This window comes from Echinops telfairi, unplaced genomic scaffold (genome assembly GCF_000313985.2).
Source record: "Echinops telfairi isolate 266 unplaced genomic scaffold, ASM31398v2 ScPeMD7_15;HRSCAF=58, whole genome shotgun sequence".
NCBI classification, from domain to species: Eukaryota; Metazoa; Chordata; class Mammalia; order Afrosoricida; family Tenrecidae; genus Echinops; species Echinops telfairi.
Window position 1 is genome coordinate 1,635,109 of NW_022103912.1, and position 22,498 is coordinate 1,657,606.

The window sequence follows — 22,498 nt, forward strand, 5'->3', positions numbered from 1 at the left end:
ATGACCAGTACAGCGTCGCCGGTGGCTTCTGGTGCGAACCGGCTGATGGAGGTGGAGTGGGGCAAGCAGAGGGACAGCCAAGTCTTCCAGGAGGAGCCGAGAGAGGCAGGGTTTTCACCGAGCCTTAAAGTGCAAAGGGGCGGTTTACAGGTGGGCTTGAGGTAGGTAGTCAGAGAGTCGTCATGTGATACGCAGCATAAGCGTATGGTGTAGGTGAGCAACAAGGGCAAGTCCGTTATAGGCAAGTCCAGAGGAAACATGAAGTCTGGGAGGTCATGTGACCCCTTGCAGGTATCTCTTGGAGGGAACCATTGATGGCTGAGAGACCCAGGCCAGGGATGAGAAGATGAAGGCCAGATAACAGTGAATTAAGAAGCAAAGACAAAGGGGCGGATAGGGAGCTAGGCTCCTTCCATCAAGCGGAAGGGGTGAACAAGACTCTTTGAGGTTCCTTTGGGCCATGGGAGTCCCCATATACCGGTCTCTGCAGCCAGTATTAGAGTGTGGCTGAGAATTCAATGAGATGGTTATTTTGCAGTCAGCAAAGGGAAAGTAGAGTACTCCTGAGGTCTCTCTGCTTCTGTGTCCACTTCGGGACCTCATGGGTTCCAGTACCTAACACCTTTAGACCTCGGAGATTACTGAACTTCAAAGCTGACCTTTGCGATCCATTCCTTGCAGGAGGATGCCTGTTCCATGGGTCTCCATCAACGAAAAATGGAAAGCCAATCCAAAATAGCATTTCTTAGAGTCCTGGAAGCAGGGGGGGTGCGGGGGTTTTACAAACTGTGGACGTGGTAGGCTGCTAGCCAGAGGGTTGAAAGCTCAAGTTCTCACAGAGAAAGTCCTGGTGATGAACTTGGGGAAAACCAGCCAATGAAAATACAGCACATGTGGCTCCTCCCTGGGTCGGAATAAGCTCGAGGGCGTGTGCAGCAGCCAGCACAGAAATAAAGGAAAAGGTAACAGGAGCAATGGCCTCAGCCTGGAGGAATCCACGGACTCTTCTGTGCTACACACAGAGGCTCAATATGGGTGGGAATCGATGGACGCCGCAGCCACCGACAACACAATATACAGACACACCAATCTTTTTCACTTTTAAACTAAACCAAGAGGCGTGTTCCTCCGTTGGTGTACACAGATAATCATATACGCTGAGCCCCTCTCTTCCACACAGTCCACCCCCGACAGGGGCACATGTGCATTCCCTCATTGTAGGGACCCCTAACATGGAGCCCCCACTGCAAAGTCGCTCAGAAAGAGATTCAAGGTGATGTTGTGCTTCACACAAATTCTCCCCTCCCCGACCCTGACGGCTCTAATTGAATTTTCCCAATAAGTAAATTGCGCTCAGTCTTGCCATTGAAGGGAACACCACAGGGGGGGTCCACTGTGGTTGTAGAAGAAGAAAAAAAATCCCAGAACCATTACAAGCTTAATCTCTCTCCCAGCCGGGGCCTATTGATTGGCTCTTAAATCCGTGTTAATTTCAAGTCCTCTCAATTTTCAGCCCTTTCCCTTGGGCCCAGCGTCCCCTCCCCAAACCAAAGGCTGAGCCTTCGGGCAGGCAAGCACTTGTTCACACCCATCACCCTTCTCCTCCCTCTGTGCTCCCCAAACTTGGTCCCCACCCCCAGGCCCCAGGCCCCAGAGTCAGGTGTTAATCGCAGAATGAAGCCGTTCTCACACACCTCCTTGGGTGCATTCAGCTCTTTCAGGGCCTCCCCTTTCCCATACATTAGATTATGGGGTGAAATGCTAGAGAAGGAAAAAAAAGAATGAAAAGGGAAGGATCAGATTTTTGCTTGGTGGATAAATGTATTTATATCTAATTAGGAGCCCCCACTGTGAAGGGGGTAAAGTGTTTTAGTTCTGGCCGGTTGAAGGACAAACACCTTTTGTGCACTCACTCTGTAAGTTGGTAAAAGATTCCCAGAGTCAGGCCACATTAGCACAGGCCAATAGAACCATGCGCAGAACTGAAGCTCACAGGCCTCGGGGCTCCACCTGTCAGCTGGCCTGTGTGCCTGTGGAGTTTTTAGTGCTAATTGGTCTCAAGATAGAGGTTTGAGGATATGAGAGAGAAGAAGAAAATGAAAGAAAGGAGAGAAGAAGAGGGGGAATGAGAAACGGAGAGAGAAGGAAAATTGGGGGTGGGGGGCGGGCAGGAAAAAGTCAGAAAGAAATGAGCAAGGCACCTTCCCGACACGATCGCTGAAGACAAAGCAGGTGCATAAGCAACTGTGGTGAAGAAAGCTGATGGAGCCCGGCTATCAAAAGATAGAGCACTTGGGGTCTTAAAGGCTTGAAGGTAAACAAGTGGTCATCTAGCTCAGAAGCAACAAAGCCCACATGGAAGAAGCACACCAGCCTGTGTGATCACAAGGCGTCAATAAGATCAGGTATCAGGCATCAAAGGAACAAAAAATCTTATCATTGTGAATGGGGGGGGGGGGGGGGGGGGGGGAGTGTGGAGTGGAGACCCAAAGCCCATCTGTAGGGTCTCGGGGAGGAGATGAGCCAGTCAGGGTGCAGTGTAGCAATGATGAAACCTATAACTTTCCTCTAGTTCCTAAATGCTCCCCCACCACCACCACCCACTAGCATGATCCCAATTCTACCTTACAAATCTGGCTAGACCAGAGGATGTACACTGGTACAGATAGGAACTGGAAACACAGGGAATCTAGGATAGGTGAACCCCTCAGGACCAGTGGTGAAAGTGGTGATATCGGGATGGTGGAAGGAAGATGGGGTAGAAAGGGGGAAGTGATTACAAGGATCTACATATAATCTCCTCCCTGGGGATGGACAACAGAAAAGTGGGTGAAGGGAAATGCCAGACAGTGTAAGACATGACAAAATGATAATTTATAAATTATCGAGGTTCATGAGGGAGGGGTTGGGAGGGAGGGGGGAAATGAGCAGCTGATACCAAGGGCTCAAGTAGAAAGCAAGTGATTTGAGAATGATGATGGCAACAAATGTACAAATGTGCTTGACACAATGGATGGATGGATTGTGATAAGAGTTGTACAAGCCCCCAATAAAATGGTTGTTTTTTTATAAAAGAGGAAAGAGCAGGGAACTTGAGTGTGAAGAAATAAAAGTGCTAAACACTCATTGGCTCTTCAGCTCCCTTCATATGGTTAGTGCTCCCCATTATCCCCCTCCCCAAATGTTCTACTGATTTGGGAAGAATAGCACAGAGTGAAATAAAAAGACAGAGCTGGCCATGCCTGAGCCTTCCTCCGGGGCGCAGGCACTAAAACGCTCACCAAATGACGTTCAGTACCGTCAGCCAAAAGAAGGAATGACTATGCATGATTACAAAACCTCTCCATAGCCTCGTTTCTATCTGTAAATAATGTAATAAAACGGACTTAATTAATGCAATCGGAGCCCCCTCGTGCACACGCTCATCTATCTTGGGCGTTTTGTGGATAACTAACCTCTCTAGCCACACAGCAATACTCTGCATCCTGGATCCCTCTGTATGATCTTCAGTGCTTCCAGATCCTCCTCCTATTGTTCAAACTGCCCGTGTGTCCTGCCTTCACCATCTGGAGAGAGCCAGAAAACCGGAAGGTAATATGTTAGGAATGCCAAAGGATGTGCAAGACTGGAGAGAAGAAAGGCATGCTGGGAAGAGGTGAGTTCTGGTCCATTGAGGTGGGGCCAAATAACTCACCGCTGCGAGGGGTGTCTAGCCACAGCCTCGGAAACAGCAGGGAGACCAATGCTGTGTGTGTGTGTGTGTGTGTGTGTGTGTGTGTGTGTGTGTGTGTAGGACTGGTGCGCCAAATTACAAAAATAAAGTGACTGGTCTCCGAATACTTTTGCCAATAAAATTAGAAAAGAAGATGGCCATTAAATCTATTCCAACTCCTGGTGACTGTGGAGAACACAGCAGAACTGCCCTTGTAGGTCTCTGAGGCTGTCAATCTTTATGGAGCAGAAAGTCTCATCGTCCTTCGGCAGAGCGGCTGGTGGATTCAAACTGCAGACCTTATGGTTAACAGCCCAACATCTAGCCCACCATGCCACCGGGTTTCTTAATGAGATTATAAGGGAGAGGAAATCAACATGGAGGCCCACTTCTGGTCTATGAAAACTCACTACTGACTTTTGTGGATACTTAAAGGCGGAATTCACAGGAGTCTGTGATTGATTGGATGAAAAAGTAAGAGAGAGACTAGAGTTGAGGATGACAAGTTTTTGTGTGATCCAAGAATTATAAATGATAAACTCCAAACCTGATGAGAGCATGGTACTAAAGCTTACATTCCGAACACCCAGTTTGCAGAAGGCTGCGTATGACAGTGAAAGCCCCAAACTCACTCACGGGGTCACCCGTGTGGATGAAGCCTCCGGTGGCTCCCCTCTGACTATGGACCAGGGACAGGAAAGGTCTTTTTACCAGACAAGGCGTGACACCCTGCCGTTGCTCTGGTTCTCAATCCAATGCACGATTGCTCCAGTTTTTAATGTGTTCTGCTTTTAGACTGAGGGTTTCCCTCTGTTTCATTCTGGCATTGTTGTTGGCCCTTTGTTTGTATTTTGTTTGCTTTTCTGTTAAGGAAACCCAGAGTAGGTAAACCTTCATGATGAATAGATTCAAAGGAGACTGGTGGAAATGTGGCGCGAACCACAGTGAGTACCCCAAAGAAGAAACGTCCTGGGATTGATTGTGGTGATGACTGCACAGCTCTGAAGGTGACGGGGCTGTTGAAGTGTATGATGTGGGAATTGTGTGTCAGTGATACTGCTAAATATAAACAAACTCTTCTTTTTCTTTTTTTTTTTTAAGTGTGACAGCTCTCATCACTAGCAACACCTTTTCCCCCTCAGCATCCGGACATCGGAGATGAGACTGTCATATCACCTAGTGGATACTAAGCCTGGCCCACTTCTTTTTGCACAATTCCTATGGCCAGAGGAAAGAAAATGCTTCTCACAGACCCCTGGGGTGACTTTTCCTGAAAAGAATAACAATTAAAAATACAGGCAAGTATTGTCAGCAAATGAGCTGAACTGGGAGAGGGACCGAACCCATTTCTCCATCAGAAGGTCACAAGAGGGGAGCTGAAAAGACCTGGGTGACTCGCCCTAGATTGCCCACAAGCATCAGGCACCAGGACCGCGTCTTTGTGGAGTGTGGGCTCTCCAGGCCACCAGCCTGAAAGCACGGAGAACAGTGGGTGCGCCTCATTCCCTTCACAGACACCTGTCCAGTCTGCTTGATGATCCAGGAGGGAGTGTGTGGAGACAATTTGGTGATGGCCAACCTTACCACACAGATGGTTGAGCTATGGTGTGTGTGTGTGTACACATGCATGTATGCATACTCAAGCATGCATGCACACGTGTGTATGTTACATGTTTCTTGTTACATGTATGTTGCGTGTTACAGTTTTTTTAAGTCACACTTCAATAAAGAGATACTGAATTTTTCACTCTATCATTTCTCTCTCTAATTTTTCTCAATGGTTCTTTTAAGGGTGGGGAAAGATTCCTCATGATACTGCAATAGGTTTATTGTGCCAATTAGGCTCCCGTAGGAACATGTGGGCAGAGTTTAATCAGGCTACAGCTTGATTGGAGGGCTACCTCTCTCGTTCTCCCAGGTGATCGGACCAGCACACTGGTTCTTTGCCTCAACCGTGTGCTGCCCTACCTGTGAGCTGAGCAACCTGTGGATCATGTCTGCTTGCCATGCATCACTAGGGCTTGAGGCTCCATCAGGACCTGCTGTGCCGCACTACTGGCCTCTGTTATGCCTCAACCTCTCACCTTCCTGCTGTTGTCGTCCCACCCTGCCATGTCTGCTGCCCGCAGGCTCACTCTGTTCATCTTGCCTGGGGGCAGATTCTGATGTCTGCTTCCTTGACCTTGGACCAGCGGCTGGAGTGAGTTGAAGGACCTCCAGTATATTAACTGCTCCATGAAAGTGAGTTGAACTGAGCCCTCTGTACTGCTGTGTGGACTAATTAGCTGTTGTATTCCTTCTCATTATATAAATACTTATATACATAGATATAATCATAAGTGTCCTGGTTTTGTTTCTCTAGAGAACCCTGCCTAACACACATGCTTGAAGGCTTCTCATCATCTGGCCCCTGTTAACCCCCAACTTCAGATAAAGAATCCCCTGCCTCAACCCTACTAAAGAACTCACACTCTCGCCTGGCCACTTGGAATTTTTCTAATGACCCTAACAAGCCCTGTATCTCTAAGATAAATAATGCTCCTCCTTTGCTTGAGACTATAGGGATTTCTGGAATGTGGAAATCCTAGGATTAAAGCCAGGACATAACAGGAAAAACCAGGACAACTGATCACCCTACATACTTTCCCCCTCCTCCGTATTGTTACGCAGCTTATTTGCTCAGCCCACAGCTCCCTTCTCCTGCATCCCGTCTACTAGGAACACATGTTCCTTCATCCAAACGTAGCCCAAGCATCGCTGCCTCCACGAGGCTTCTTCTAATCAGCTCCCTCCCACCACGAATCCTGCAAGCTCACCACAGAGTGCCCTCCAGGTGCCCTGCACAGAGCCTTGGCACAGACTCCCACACTTAACTGTGTAGATAAGCTGCCTTGCCTGTCTTGCCCAGTAACGCTGGGTCTCTGGAGGAAAAGGAGCTATGTTGACTTCACATTTCTGCCCCTGTCACTCAGCCTGACAGTTCATAAGTGAGCCAAGGGATGTGCTAAGCTATTTTCAAACACAGGGGGGCTTCAAAAAGTTCGTGGGACATCCCATTCTCTTTTCGGCCCATTTTCCCATCAATATTTTGAAGCCTCCTTGTATGGCAAGGGAAGATTCTGAAACCCTGCAACTCCCAAGATGAACTTCTTCGAAACAAACTCTGAAAGGTCAACTAGCCCATTTCCTCGTTTAACTCGGATATCAATCGTACACCAGACCTGGAGATAGACAGTGAGCAAGACCCAAAAGCAAACCAGACACACGGCCATCGAGTCGATTCCAAAGCACACAGACCCCAGACAATGCACACGGACCCCAGACAATGCACACGGACCCCAGACAATGCACACGGACCCCAGACAATGCACACGGACCCCAGACAATGCACACTGACCCCGTACAATGCACACGGACCCCATACAATGCGCACTGACCCCAGAGCACCAAGTCGAATTGCCTCTTGGGGTTTCTGGGGCTGTCAATTGCTCCAGGGGCAGTGAGACTCGCTTTTCTCCTGAGGAGCACTTAGTGGGTTTGAACCGCTGGCTTTGCAGCCCAATGTGAAACACATCCAGGGCACCACAGCAGTGAGCAAGACAGAAAACAATCTCTGCCCTGGTGGAATTTACAATCTAAGGGGGCAAATGGACAATACACATGTTTTTAAAGGTACAGGCAGTGCCTGGGGTATAAAGAAGATCCTTCCGAAATGTGTCCTTAAGAAGTTGTAGGTAAGTCAGACCGGTGAATATGGTTGTTGTTAAGCCTACTTTGGTACAAGAAAAGGCTCAACGCCTTTCAATGGCTTAAAAGTTGCATGCGCGGCTAGTGACGGTGATTGTGACGAAGAACTTGCTGGGAAGGGGAAAGGGAGAAGACGGTCCACTCGAGGCTGAACAACACTGAGACAGGGCGGTGACGGAGCAGCAGGCCCTCCACAGGACTGCGAGGAGAACTTTCCTGGGGTATCAGGTTAAGACCAGGGATGGGAGCACCTACGGTCCAGAGGAAGCACTGGTGTTTCAGTTGGTGGGGCTGGTGGGGAGGAGCAACCTCCCGTCGGGCAGGGATGCTGAACAAGAAGCATAGGGAACCGAAGAGGAGAATAGACCCGGTTCTATGGTCCTGAGTAGACACTTCAAATATGTTTCCACCCAACCCTTGGTGAAGTGTGCCAGGGACTTATCACTATGAGGACCTTAGATGCTGGCCGTACTGGGAACATGGCATCCCCCAAGGGCCACACCAGAAGGACACGGTGTGGAAGCCTGACTGAAAAAAGTGGGCCCTCCCTCAAAACTGCCTGTACCCTTGGATTTAGGACTGAAAACCCTGATGGGAGAGGACGCAAGGGGTGACCTCCCCAAGACTGGAAATGGCAGTCATTGGACCTGGGATGGCACCCCTATCTTAGTGGGTGTCCAAAGCCACCACATATTTGGCGCCTCAGTGCTCCTCTTGCATTAATATGACAGGAATCTTCTGTGGACAGACAGGTGGGGCTACACATGAGGTGCATGGGCAGGCACGAGATCCACTCTCTGCATAGAAGGCAAGAATGTTACCCTCAGCCCCCACAGCCCTTATCTCAGGAAAAAAGCTAATGAGAAAGAGGGCCAGCTGGAAAATTCCATCCACCAGTTTTAGGATAGAGGAAAACCACTGAGTCAATTCCTCCTGTGGAGGCCTCACACCTATCAGCAGAACTGGGCTCCATTGTGTTTCTGATTTCAGAAGCCACCAGGCCTTTCTTCCAAGGCACCTCTCCACGAACTTGAACTGCCAACCTTATTCAGTTAGAAGCTAAGTGGGGCAAGAGCAAGGAGGGGCACAAGTTCATAGAAGGGTCTGCCAAATCTACCCCTGCTCCCTGAGAGCCCCCAAGAAAGTGCCACCGAACAGACGAGAGCTCAGACTTGTGTCTAGAGGGTTAGACCCTGGTTGTTTAAACCACCGGCTTTCAAGGGCCAAGTGGTCAAGTGCCAACTGTGGTTGTTCCATGTGGTCACGAGAGTCGTTCCAGAACCAGCAAAGCTACACTGAGGTCCCACTGGGTGCCAATGAGTCACCTGCATCATTTCACTTCTGCTGGACTTTGTCCCTTCTTGTTGCTGAGTCTGATCCCCCTGTCTTTGGGGGACAGGCAGGTCCTGGTGAGTCAGTTCCATGCACTTACCTCGTTTCCACAGACATCCCCCACCTCTCCTTCTCCTGCCTGCCCTCTTTCTCCCTCTTCCTGGGTGTTAAAAGAGGTAGGGAGTTCCAAAAACGGCTGGCTCGGGGTTTGATTTTTGATTTAACTTGTAGAAATTCTCCAGCACAAGCAATCGCAGGGAGAAGAGCCAAGTGGCCCCCCAGGCAGTCACTGGTGGAGGCAGGAGCGGCCATGCAGGCCAGGTATTGGTTTTGCTAAAGGCTCCGGCAGTGCTTTTCAAACGGCAGCGGATCCAGAATGCCATGGAGGAGGTGAGGCCCTGTGTTCCCAAATGCAATCAAGGGACTGGAATCAAAAGCACAAGGAACCACACATAAAGGTGGGTTCCTCCTGAAGCCTCTCCTTCAGTGATGCCGGGCCCTGTCCCGTGTTTGTGCGGCTGTGGATGCTGCATTGCAAGGTCACATGAGGGTCGTATCGTGCTTAAGGTCACACAAGTGGGACAGTCGCTCCTTCCTGCCTCCTCCCTTCCCCAGCAGCCGGGGTACAGGCTCACTGGGCAGAGTGGGTTGTTTCTGCACTGATGGGAATCTGGGCTATGGATGGACAGATTAACATTGTTGAAAGACTACATCAAGCTGCAGGAGAGAAAGAAAGAAGAAGAAAAAAACAGCTCTCATCGAATCAACTCCAACTCACGGTAACTTACCCCAGGTGTGTCAGGTAGAACCGTGCTCCAGAGTTTCAAAGGCTGCTTTTCCTCAGCTGATTACCAGGCCTTTCTTCCAAGGACTCCACTGTCAACTTGCTGGGTAGCAGCTAGGGCCCTACTGGCACTACCCAGAGACACTGAGGTTGTAGCAACCTAACTTGTGGATATGTGGTGTGATGTACGTCTGGGGAGGACGCAGTTTTAACAGTTCACAGCTACCTAGAGGTGGCTGCTTGAGTATCATAACCCTTCAACCTCTGACAATCTTCCAGGAACCTTCCACGTCCGAAGAAAAGACCTCTCTTTAACCTTCTTGAGCTGTGCAAACTACCAATGTGCTCCGTTGCTAACCAAAAGGTTAGAGGCTCAAGTCTACCCATAGGCATCTCATAAGAAAGGTCTGGTGAGCTACTTCCCAAAAAACTAGCCATTGGCAACCTATACAGTACAGTTCTACTTTGACATACATGGGGTCGCCAGGAGTCCGAGCCTACTTCATGACAACAGGTGGGACCTCAAGAGCTCTTATCTGGAGACCCAGGCCCTTGGCTCACGCACATGGAAAGCCCTCACCCCAGGCCTGCCAGCTTCCCTTATCCAAACTTATTTCAGGAGAAGAGCTGGGCATGTGGAGGAACAATGAAAAGACAGTAATCTCTCTTCAGAGAAACTGTTGGTAGAATTCCCAAATCTTCTGGGGTTTGGGGGCTGGTTTGCCCACTCAGCACCCAGCTGGTCAATACTGGCTTGGCCAATCACCTTTGAAAAAAAAAATACAGTTGCCTCCAAAATCTTTCAGCACTGAGGTCACCACCTTTGCCATGAGATGAGAACTAGACGTGAAATGTATTTGTTTTGGTGAGGGGAGGAGGCGAGCAGTAAAGTGGTTCATTTCAAACTTTAGTGGCTTTGTCGGGGTTTTGCTCAATCCCAGGCTAACGGCTAAACTATCTGAAGTCCAAACCAAAATAAATACACCTCTGAAGTTAAACAATGTTCTTACATCAAGGCTGATGTAATGGTTCCAAACCATGAGAAAATAATATTCCAGCATAATAGGCTCTTCTGTTTAGTCAGAGGAGAGGCTAGGCTGCTGGCTTTCTGACAGCTGGAATTTGGCATTTTCTATCGTTGTTAAGCTGGGTGTGTATGGAGAGTGTGCAACCTAATTGATGGCATTTCAGTAATTGTGGGGCGAAAGTACATAGATAGATATTAACATAACATTGAGTGGTGCCGAGCAGCCCCAGACCAACCCAGAGAAGGTGCCAAACTTCCCAGTCCTTGATTTTCCCACATCTGCGGCCCTTACCAGCTCCTCACAGGGTGGTATTAGGGTTGCAGTGATGCTCCAAGATCAAGATGCTTGGAAGGGTCTAGGAGGCCGTTTACAATAAGGGAGCTTGCTACCAGGGCAAAAATGCACCTGCACATGCCCACATGCACGGAAACGGAAGAGAGCTGGCTCCCACAGCCAAGCACAGGGGACTGGGCCCTGTTCTAAAGAAGGAGCACTCTTATGACCAGTGGCTGAATGGCCCACAACTCCCCCTAGGCTCATGCTGACCCCAGCCCTCTGTTCACCGGGGCTTGGCCCTGGAATGCTGGCTCCCTTTCATCCTTCACCAGGTAAAGGCCAGGCAGACAGATCCTGGAAGATATGCCCTTCTGCCTCACCCACCAGGTCCAAGACTGATGTAGAGGGAGTTGGGCATAACCGGGCCAGATCCCAGCGCCAGCTCTCACTCTCTGTATTTCCTTGGAGAAGTAATTCTGAGGCTTGAGTTTCAAACTCTCCTCCACAAGGCAGCAGTTCTTTAACCCAAGTCTTCCCTGTGGGAAGAATCGTGCAAAGGGACCCAGAGAAGGGTCTCAGTAAACCACAGGGCAGGTCCACATCCCCAAGTCACAACAGCATAAATCAGAGATGTATGCCAACCACCAGAGGCTGATCCCTTCCAGTCCCAGTAAACTGCAAAGATTTCATTTTATGTCATTTACCAACCCTTTGCTAATACCAAGGGGAGCCGTGGTAGTGCAGTGGGTTACGTGTTGGGCTGCTAACCTCAAGGTCAGCAGTTCGAAACTGCCAGCTGCTTTGCAGGAGAAAGGTGAGAGTTTCTATTCCTGTAAAACAAGTTAGTCTCCGAAACTGACAGGGGCAGTTCTATGGTCCTGTAGGGTCCCTGTCAGTCAGAATCAACTCGGTTCTGTGAGTTTGGTTTGATTTGGGGATACTAATACCAACTGCCAACCACCCGCAGAATTCAGAGCCTCTTGAATCAAATCAGGTAAAAAAAAATGGGTGAAGATAGACATGTTTCATTGAATCTGTACCACAAATCTATCCTTATTGCCACTTTGCAGATGGGGAAACAGAGGCTCAAGAAGTTTAGTAACTGGCCCAGTGTTTTGTGGGTAGAGTCCGAAGGAGTTACAGGCCTGATCGAAGATCCCCCTATACAACAGGAAAGGACTATGGTGACCCATTGGGTTCGCATGGGCTGATTTGCCAAGATGTTTTTCCTAGTCCATCAGAGCAAAGCACCCTCCTCCACCCACAGTCAGGTGGGAGCTGTGCCTCAGCTGGAAATCAAACCTTGTTCTCCTCATGAACAGGAAGGATACTACCACTGGACCAGCCCCAACTCCTCGGGAAGATGAGACCACCCACTTCCGGTAGGCTCTGGCAGGGTTACAAAAGATGGCAGAGGAAATGCTTGTGGGTGCATGGGACAGGCCGTGGTGGGAGTAGTACATGGCTGACTGTAAATCATTACCCTAGTTGACTGACTAAGTGCCCACATCAGGCCAGGGCAGGGGTGAGCACTGGGTGGCAGGGAACTACAGTGGCAACAGCCTGCTGTTTTCTGAAGTCCCCTGGGTCATAGAGGCGCCAAGCACACCCAAGCCTGGTGCCACAAATCTGCTCAAAGACATCTGCCAATGTACAGACATTTACAGACCCTCCCATGGCCTGCTACCTGAGCCTGGGCCCCTCTAAGTAGACCAAAGGAAGCTGGGAGTTCTCATTTCTTCCAGGGGCTCACCATAGCAGGAGGGCTCAAATCAAGAACGTGCTCAATGAATGAATGAAGAAATACCAGGCTGGCCAGTTCCATCCTCCTGCTCTGCCTTCAGGTCGTCCCTTGGAAAATGAATTTCTTCTGAACAAGTGCCTGCATTCAGAATTCTGAACCAGACCTCTGGTCCACCACCAACACGGGGCTGTACAAGCCAGCAGCTACCACACAAGTGCTCAACACAAGAATGGCTTTGTTTACCAACAGCGCCTCCACACCCCACACACCTCAATCAAGGACTTTACCAAGTGGCAAAATCTCCAGGCACTTCTACACCCTGAGAGTTGCTGGCTCCTTCTGCCCTCACAGCCAGAATGACAGACATGCAATTTCCTGAACACACCAGCAGATGTGCAAGAGGTGGGCAACCAAAATCCCCGCAGGACAAGTAGTAGCAGGACTTGCAACGAGGAAGCAGACGTCAGGTGCTTCCTGATGGAAAGATTTGTTAAGTGCTGAACAAGTTACCTGGGGGAGGCTCCTCCCCAGATTTCACCAACAGGCCCGATCCTTGGCTGTCTGGACGAGCTTAGGTGTGGTCTCGCCTCAAGGCAGGAGGGAGAACTAGATGACCTCTTGGGGTCCCTTCCTGCCCTGGGATTTGATGCAGCCATGAACAGCCGAGGAGTGACGGCAGCTCAGAGAGCCCAGTGGCCTGAAGCCAGCAATAACAGGGTGGCCCCATCTGGCCAATCCACCTGGAGCTAACCAACTGGTAGAGCTGCAAATGTCAACAAGCCTGGCAACTTACCCATTCAACGAAGTCATGGGTAGGGATGGCCTGGCTCATTCTCAGAAGGAACGGTGGCAGGATCTCTGCCCGTATGTGTGGGTGCACATCTCCAAGGCTGTGGCAGACCCACGCACACAGCGCATTTATGCAAGACTGGTGGGACCTCCTTGGGAGGGCTCTGCTCTCGGTCCTCGAAAGCCAGATGAGCATCGTAGCTTCCACCAAGAGTTGACACGTTGTTAGCCTTCCTGCTTCCTTTCCCTTGCCACCTGCTCTGAGGAGCAGGGACCCCCAAGAATGCTTAGCTTTTTAAGCCAACTCAATTCAGAGTTGGGGGGGGGGAGGGAGCTGGAAAGAGGGGAGGCTTGTAGCTACTTGTTGTTCTCTTGTCCCTGGGTTTGTTAACACCATTTCCTTTCCCCCACGTCCCTCTCTCATGTGTCCCCCCGAAACCGTTGGTCCCGTTGTTTTCTCCTCTGGATTGTTTATGCAGCCTATCTTATCTAGATAGACCTGCAGAGATAATAATATGTACAAAAACAAGACAGATCGAAACAAAGCAACCAAACAAAAATATGACCAAAAAAAGAGAGAAGCCTATAAATAGCTCAAGGTCTGTTTTTTGACCTCTAGAAGGGGTTCCCAATCAAGTCTGAGGGAGTGCCATGCCCTGGCCCCAAAGTCTATTTTTGGTACTCCCTCGGGACTTCCTTGCTCTGCTCCCTTTGCTGTTCTGTTGCACGCCCTTAGTGTCTGCATCGGTGTGGTGGGGTCAGATCGTGCACAATTCCCACACTGTGTCTCCGGTGTTGTCCCCTGTAGGGCTATGGTTCGGCAAGGGATGTCCTGTCTTATAGCGGGGCCAGCCATATGGTCCTCTGTGCTTTGGCAGCTCTGAGCAGGGATATCATCCTCAAGGCTTGGTGGGTCAGGACGTGCTCCACTCTCTTCCTCCCCTTTCATTTGCTCCCGTGTGCTCTGATCAGACATGTCCCTCTCCCTGAGCTGTAGCTTCAGTGCTGTCCTCTGAAGTAAATTCTTCTGGGGGGAAGGGCAGCTGTCCACGTAGTTGGGATTGGGGTTGGCCCCTCACACCTCTCTACTGGTTCCCTGCTCCATGCCGGTATGTTGCATTCACATCTTGGAGCACCAGGTTGAAGTCTAGTCCCTCTTTCCCTGTGGAGATAGAAACAATACCCTCTCCTTGGTTGGGTTAGTGCCCTGTGCCCCTGCTAGCCATTTCTTCTTTTTTTCTTTTTTCTCCCCTCCTTTATAGTTGGCTACCATATGTATCCTTGGATTTGGTCTGGGCCCTGCCATGCTTCCTGGACCTCACCCCAGGAATGTTTGTATACAGTAGCTTTTTCCCTATGCCCCTTTTGCATTTTTAAGCTTACCTCAGCAGACTCATGTTGGACTTGTCCTTTTGTGCTTGGCTTACTTCGCTTAGCATAATTTCCCTCAGTGCTTCCTACGTGGCAATGTGCTTCATGCATTTATCACTGCTTTTTAGTGATGCGTAGTACTCCATTATATGCAGGTACCACAGTTTTTAATCCATTTGTCTGTTGATGGAAAGTTGTTTCCAACTCCTTACAATTGTGAACTGTGCTGCGATGAACATTGGAGCACAGATGTCTGGCTGTGGTTTGTTTCTTGCTTCTTCTGGGTATATGCCCAGTAGGGGGATTGCTGGGTCACACAGTAGCTCAATTTCCATCTGTCTTAGATATCACCAAATTGATTTCCATAGTGGCTGTACGTGCCTACAGGTCCACCAGCAGTGGATGAGAGTTCCTATCTCACCACAGCCCCTCCAACACTTGTTGCTTTCTGATTTTTTGAACTGGGCTATCTTTGAGGGTGTTAGGTGGTATCTCGTAGTTGTTTTAATTTGCATTTGTCTTATGGCTAATGATCCGGAACATTTTCTTACATTGGCGGTTCGGATTTCTGCCCTTGTGAAACTCCTGCTCAGGTCCGTTGCCCACCTCCTCAGTGGGCAATTCGTTTTTTTCTCTTAGGAAGCTAGCAGAGTATTGTAGATTTTAGTAATAAGGCCTTTGTCTGATGTGTGATTGCTAAAGATGTTTTCCCAGGCTGTGGGCTCTCTTATTACTCTCTTTGTGAGTTTTTTTTTATGTAAACAGGTGTTTTGTCATCAGTATATCCCACTTGTCAGTTTGTGACTCATCAGTATTTGAGTCCTTCCCTATTTCTGATAGCCTATGTATTCCCTGTGTCAAAGTTCTCAGGTTGGTCCCAATTCCCTCATTGATGGCCATAGTAGTTCGGGGTTTTACCTCGAGGTCCGTGATCCACCTTGAGTTTATTCTTGTGAAGGGAGTGAGAAAAGGGTCTTGCTTCAATTTTCTGCAGGTAGATATCCATTTTTTCCAGCACCATTTGTTGAAGAGGGCATCTGCTTCCCATTTGATATTTTGGGGCCCTTATCAAAGATTAGTTGTCTGTATGCTGATGATTTCATTTCTGGGTTTTCAGTTCTTTTCCATTGGTCTGGGTATCTGTCATTATACCGATACCATGTGGTTTTGACCACTGTGGCTGTATAATATGTGCTAAAGTCAAATAAAGCAAGCCTTCCCGTTATGTCCTTCTTTTTGAGGAGTTCTCTGCTAATTCAAGGCTTCTTCCTTCTCCATATGAAGTGGGTAATCGGTTTTTCCATTTCTTTGAAGGAAGATGAGGGTAATTGTATCAGGATTGCATTGAACTTATATAGTGCCTTGGGCAGAACTGACATCTTTACTGTATTGAGTCTTCCAATCCACGAGCATGGGATATTCTTCCATTTGTTGAGGTCACTCTTGGTATCTTGTAATAGTGTTCTGTAGTTTTCCTCATATAAACCTTTTGTTCTGTTAGTCAGGTATATCCCTAGATATTTCTATTTGTGCTTGGCTATTGTGAAGGGTACCACCTTTTTTATCTCCTCTTCTGTGGTCTTATCTGATGTGTATAGCAGTCTGATAGACTTCTGTTTGTTGATCTTGTATCCTGCCCCTCTGCCATACTCCTCTATTGCTTCCAGTACTCCCCTTGTGGAGCTTTTGGGATTTTCCATATATAAAATCATATCATCTGCAAATAATGATAGTTTCACCTCTTCCTTCCCCAGGAGAATACATTTGATGTCTTTTCTTTGCCTAATGCTATAAAACCTGCAGTATGATGTTAAATAAAGGTGGGGACAAGGGGCATCCTTGTCTGGTCTCCGTTTTCAGTGGGATTGTGTTCGTCTTTTCTCCATTGACTACCACATTGGCTGTTGGTTTTTCATAGATAGCTTGTATTATCTTGAGGAATTTTCCTTCCATTCCTATCTTCTTGAGTGTCTTAAAAAGAAATTGGTGTTGGATGATGTCGAATGCTTTTTCCGCATCTATCATTATTATCATGTGGTTTTTATAGTTTTTCATGTCAATGTCGTGAATGATACTAATGGTCTTTCGTATGGTGAACCATCCCTGCATCCCTGGTATGAATCCCACTGGGTCAAGGTGTATTATTTGTTTTATATGCTTTTGTATTCTATTGGCCAGTATTTTGTTAAGGATTTTTACGTTGATGTTCATTAGGATACTGGTCTGTAGTTCTCGATTCTTGTGGGGTCGCTGCCTGGTTTCAGTATCACAGTTATAGTAGCTTTGTAGAAGGAGTTAGGGAGGGTGCCATCTTTTTCTATGTTCCAGAAGAGTTTGTGCAGGATTGGTGTCAGTTCTTCCCTGAATGCTTGATAGAATTCTCCTGTAAAGTCATCTGGTCCAGAGGATTTTTTGTTGGTAATCCCTTGATAACCTTGTCTATTTCTTCCATTGCTAAGGGTCTTTTGAGATGCTTGACATCCATCAGGGAGAGTCTAGGGAGGGATTGTTTTTCCACAAATTTATCCATGTCCTCCAAGTTGTTGAATTCAATGGAATACAGTCGTTTGTAGTACTGTGTAATTATCCTTTTGATTTCATTAGGGTCTGTTGTAATGTTCCCTCTTTTATCCTTCATTCTTGCCAAGATAGTGGCAAGCTGAGGCTGTGTTGAGATAAAGCCCCTGCACCGGCTCCAAATGGTCCCAGCTCCGGCCAAGACAGGGGCAAGGCTAAGGTCAAGGCCTAGCCAGCCTCCACTGTGGTAAGCCAAAAGCCCCCAGCCCCTCAAAACCTTGCAGATCGGTGCCTACTTACCTTTATGATGCTCCTCCTGCGATCTAGCGGTGTTGAATTTACCTCTTAGTAACTCTCCTGTGCTGATTCCTGCGCAGTCCCTCTGGTATGTGTTACTCAGTCGCCATCTTCCCGGAAGTCCCATACATACATTGTAAAGGTCTGCACAAGAGCTGAGCAAGAAGCAGCAATCTACTTCCATAAAGATTTATCGCCTCTGACTCAACAACAGTGGCTTTGGGGTTTACACTTGAGCCAGGTGTCCCTGGGTGGTGGAAACCATTAACAAGCTGAAGGCTAACTAACAGATTGGCTGTTGAGGTGCACGCCAAGGCACCTCAGAAGAAAATCTGACAAACTACTTGCAATAAAAATCAGCAACTGAAAACTCCATGAGGCAAACTTCTGCTCTGACACTCATGGGGCCATCACGAGTCGGACTGCACAGCAAGCAGGGCTGGTTATTTGCAAATGCGTGGCCAGGAGCAACCTGAGTGCCGGGCTGAGAGGAACGTCACAAGGAGAGTCAGACTTCATAGAAGAAGTGCAGAATGTGCTCACTGACTTGCTTTAGTTAAAGCCTAAATTTCAAATCAGACTGGTCTCTTTAGCCACCACAAATAGATGATGAGGGGTTTTGATGAGCACCCGCTGGCAAAGCATACAGAGTTTAAACAATAAAGTTTGGGTCTGGGTTGTCTTTCTGTAACATTTTTCTCTCCCTAACTCTAGTGGTCTCTCCTACTCTTATACTTTATACAAAATCCTTCCTGGATCAGGAACGTTTCATGGTTCCTTCTTTCCTGCAGCACCATCTTCCAGTCCCTCTGTCAATGTCTACATTCAGATTCATTCATTCATCCCTTGAGCCGTGCATCTATTGTGTCCTTAATACAGGTCAAGCATTGTACAAGGCACTGAAGATACATCAGAGGAGAAAACAAGTTCTGCCCACATAGAAACAGAAAATCAGGATGAAAACGATTGTGTAAGCAGGTTATGATCACTGATTAAGGAAACAAGGGAGAATGAATGACTCTAACTATGGAGCTGAGACTCGAGGGATGAAAGGGAGTAAAGGATGTGAATGTGAGGACAAAAGTAATCCAGGAGAAGGAAGTTGTGTGTGCAAAGGCCCTGAGGCTGCAAGAGCTTGATTTGGTAAAGGCTCTCAGAGATGATCAAGGTGGCTGGAGCTTGGTACGTAAGCCTCAAGATAAAGTCACGTAGACTTCAAGTCCATAGTTGGGCTCTCCTTTTACCCAAACCTTTCCCTTCCCCTCTAACTGCCCATTAATCGAATCACTTGAAGGCCTTTCCCTGCCTACCCATCTCACATTCAGTTGACTATCAAATCCAATTTGTTCAACTTCTAAACCCTCTCCCGAGTTTGGGCTTTCTTCTTTTCCCTCTGACTCCATCCAGGCCCTGACCCTGAACAAGAGCAATCTACTCCGAGTGGCTCTTTGCCTCCAGCCTAGCTCCTTCCATGAGGCTCCAGCAAAGCCACCAAATAGGACCACACTACTCGTGTGTAAAACTTCAGATCCAAGTTGATGACTGGTGATACTAGGCAATAGGCTCATCCTACTATTCTGTGTATTCTACACATTTAACCCAATCCCAACCCCACCTCAAAAACAAAACAAACATATCCTCATATCCAAGAGGCTTTGTCCTCATTAAAGGGATATGTCTTGGATTTTGTATATTTGGGATACATATTACAAACCCAATAAATGGGGTGGGGGGTGGGGGGGATGAGGGGCTGATACCAAGGGCTCAAGTAGAAAGAAAATGTTTTGAAAATTATGATGGCAACAAATGTACAAATGTGCTTCACACAATGGATGGATGCATGGATTTTGATAAGCACTGTATGAGTCTCCAATAAAATGATTTTTTTTAAACAAATGTATCCCTATAGATAATTACACTGACTGGAAATGGATTAAATAAACCAGTCAAGAAACAAACAAACTCAAAGAAACCTATCTACGAAAGATTTTACTATCTACTTATTCCATATTTTATAAAACTTCCCTGAATCCACACTGCTTTTTAGACACAGTTTAAACTCTGCACTGTGAACCAAAGGGTTGGCCGTCTACCTAGTGACACTTTGGAAGGAAGACCTGGTGACCTACTGCCAAAAGCATCAGCCATTGAAAACCCTATTGAGCACGGCTTTTATGATTCACATGGGAGCCCCCATGAGTTGGAACCAACTTGAGAGCAATGGGGTGATAACAAGTTGCTTTGTCAGTGGCCTTTGCCAACTACGCCTGCCTCCTCACCAGCTCACCAATATCACCTAGCATCCACTCAAAGATGCTCTCAAGCTCTCTTGCATTGGCTTGCCCCTCTACTGGCATGCCCTTCTCTGCCTCTGCTCTTGATAAATTCCTTCTCATTTTTCAAGCTCAAGGTCCATGTGGAGTTTTCGGGAAAGGCGCTACTTCCCTTCTCCTTTCTTTCCTCTGCACTGGTTTGCATCCCCATTATCCTTTGGTCTCAGTGTCCCCAGTGAGTAAGGGTGGAGCTCTCATTATAACAGCAGGGCAAATCTTTATTGAGCACTCCCTCTGGGCCAAGGACTAAGCTCAGTGCTTCCCACACAGCGACTCTTTGAGTCTTTGTAACTGCCTGTGATAGTTAAGTTTTCATGAAAACTTGGTTGGGTCAGGATTCTCTGTGGTTTGTCGGTTAAGACCTAGTAATTCCCCCACGATAAGATCTCCATGAGGAAGTGGCGTGCTTCCAATAGAAGTAGACACTGTGGAAAAGCATGCTTTGCTTGTTGTTGCATCTGGATTGTTGTTGGATTTAGATCCAGCGTTTAGCTCATTGACCTTGGGGATTTGGGACTTGAACCTGCCATACTGCCTGGGAGCCTGCCATCTTACCTGCCAACCTTAGAGTCATTCACCTTTCTGTATCAAATGCATTCACACACACCTCACTAGTTGTGTGTATGTGTGTGTATGTTTCACTGCTTTTTCTTCTCTAGAGAATCCCACCTTAGATACTGTCCTAAGAGGAAGACACTAGAATCTTCATTCTAGAGCAAAAGAAGCAGACTTGGAGTCCACAAGCACCCAGTCCAAGGTCTCCCTGCTTAAGATGAAGCTAAGGGGGTGGGGAGAGGTGGGGGACGGGCAATTATTCCTATTCTGCATAATGCCTCTTGTGTTGTATTGGCTCTGTCTTTGCCCTGCCTCAAGGTGAGTATGCAGTCCCTTACAGACACCTGCTTACTGAATGAATACGCATCAACCCCCCCATTTGCTTACCATCTGCCTTTTGACCTTTTCCAGAAAAAGCAAAGCTCTGGGGCAACTGAAAAATCCAGCAATCCGCCCCAATGCCCACAGGACACCTTGGACAGACTGCACCAGCCCCAGGAGATGATTTTAGGGAATCCCTGCTACACCTCATCCCCTAGGTATACCTCACATCCCGCAGCAAAACTGAAAGGGGGGACATGCTTCTATGTTCTCGGGATTAAGCCAAGCTGACCAAATTCACTTCCAGGCAATTTAACATGAATTCCTTACATCACTGTGTCCTCCTACGAAAATGAAAAGCAAGACCCAGAACCATGACCAAGAACCGTGTTCAGACTTGTCCCTGATGTAACTGCTATAATAAACCTGTCTGAAAATGTGTGTGTGTGTGTGGGGGGGGGGGTAGATGATTCCCCAAAAGAGCTCACAATTTTGTTGTTGTTGTTGTTTTGAAGTATTAAGGTACTTCTCCCCCGTGCTTCCGCTGCAGGTTTCCAAGGCTACAGATAAGGACAACAAAGTGAAGCCCATTTTGTCCCAAAAGTGCCAGCACCCATGTTCCTGCAGGTGTGGCTCTCTGCCTTAGCAGCAATGGTAGCCAGCAGTGGCATGCCATCAAATTACCCACGAGCCTGTCATTAAACAGCAGTGGGGACCTGGTCATCCCCAGTGAATGCCTCTGTTTTATTCCTACTGTGAAGAAACTTTCCCTTGAAAACAAAAGCCCTATACACCTGTGTTTGCAATAAGGGAGTCTGCTCCTTGCACCTTCTCTCTGCCACCAAGGCCCTCCGGTGCCTGCTGCCTGCAACACTGTTTCCAGTTTGGGCTGACTCTGCAAGGTAGCAGGCCTTCGTTCCAACAGAGACTAAAGGAAGCTGGGTTTAGAGGTGCATAAAATGTGCTGGGTATAATATGGGCCAAGATGAAATGAGGATCCGTCATTGACTGAACATTCACCACTCAACTTTCCATCCCTGAAAAGCTAGTTACTTTGGTGATGATTTGTTTTGTTGAACTGGGGGAGGCTGGATGTGTGTTTGTTTGTTTGTTTGTTTGTTTCTTATAAAGAAATGCCTTAATACTTTTCATGGAAATCCAAAGTTGTGGAGAACCCCCCTCCCAGCTTTATAACATGGGGAGGAATCAATTACATCATCAAGCCTTCCCCTTAAAAGGAGGGGGAGGACTAGGGGAACTAACGTTTGGGGAATGAGTTGGGTCAGAATAATCATGGGGCCTTCTGACAGGCGTGTCCCTTCCCCCTTCCGTCCAAAGGAGCCTGGCGCTGAAACGAGAGTGGCTTTCTTTCTTGTCCTTCCTGTGCTTCCATGGGCCTGTCTGTCAAGTGGGGGTTGAGCCACCCCTTCTGCCCGCACAAGGTTCGCGGAGGCTCTGGGAGACAGCCTAACAGGCCACTTGGACCCGCATTGAAGAGGGAGCTCCTAAGGGCCCCGGTGGCTGCATGGCCTGGGCCACCGCACACAGCACACGTGGCTGGAAGAGCACGCCAGCGTTTCGGACGCTAACGTCCAGACCACCCTTAACAGCTGGTCTAAGGAAGGCGCTGGTCACTTTGCAACCAGGTCCTCCCATGCCCAGACCATCCTTAACAGCTGGTCTAAGGAAGGC

The 22,498-nt window shown here is 48.1% G+C and overlaps 1 pseudogene; it reads left to right on the top strand.

The window, feature by feature from the left end:
* LOC101662689 overlaps window positions 1-22,498 on the top strand; it is a 30,722-nt pseudogene continuing 8,224 nt past the window's right edge.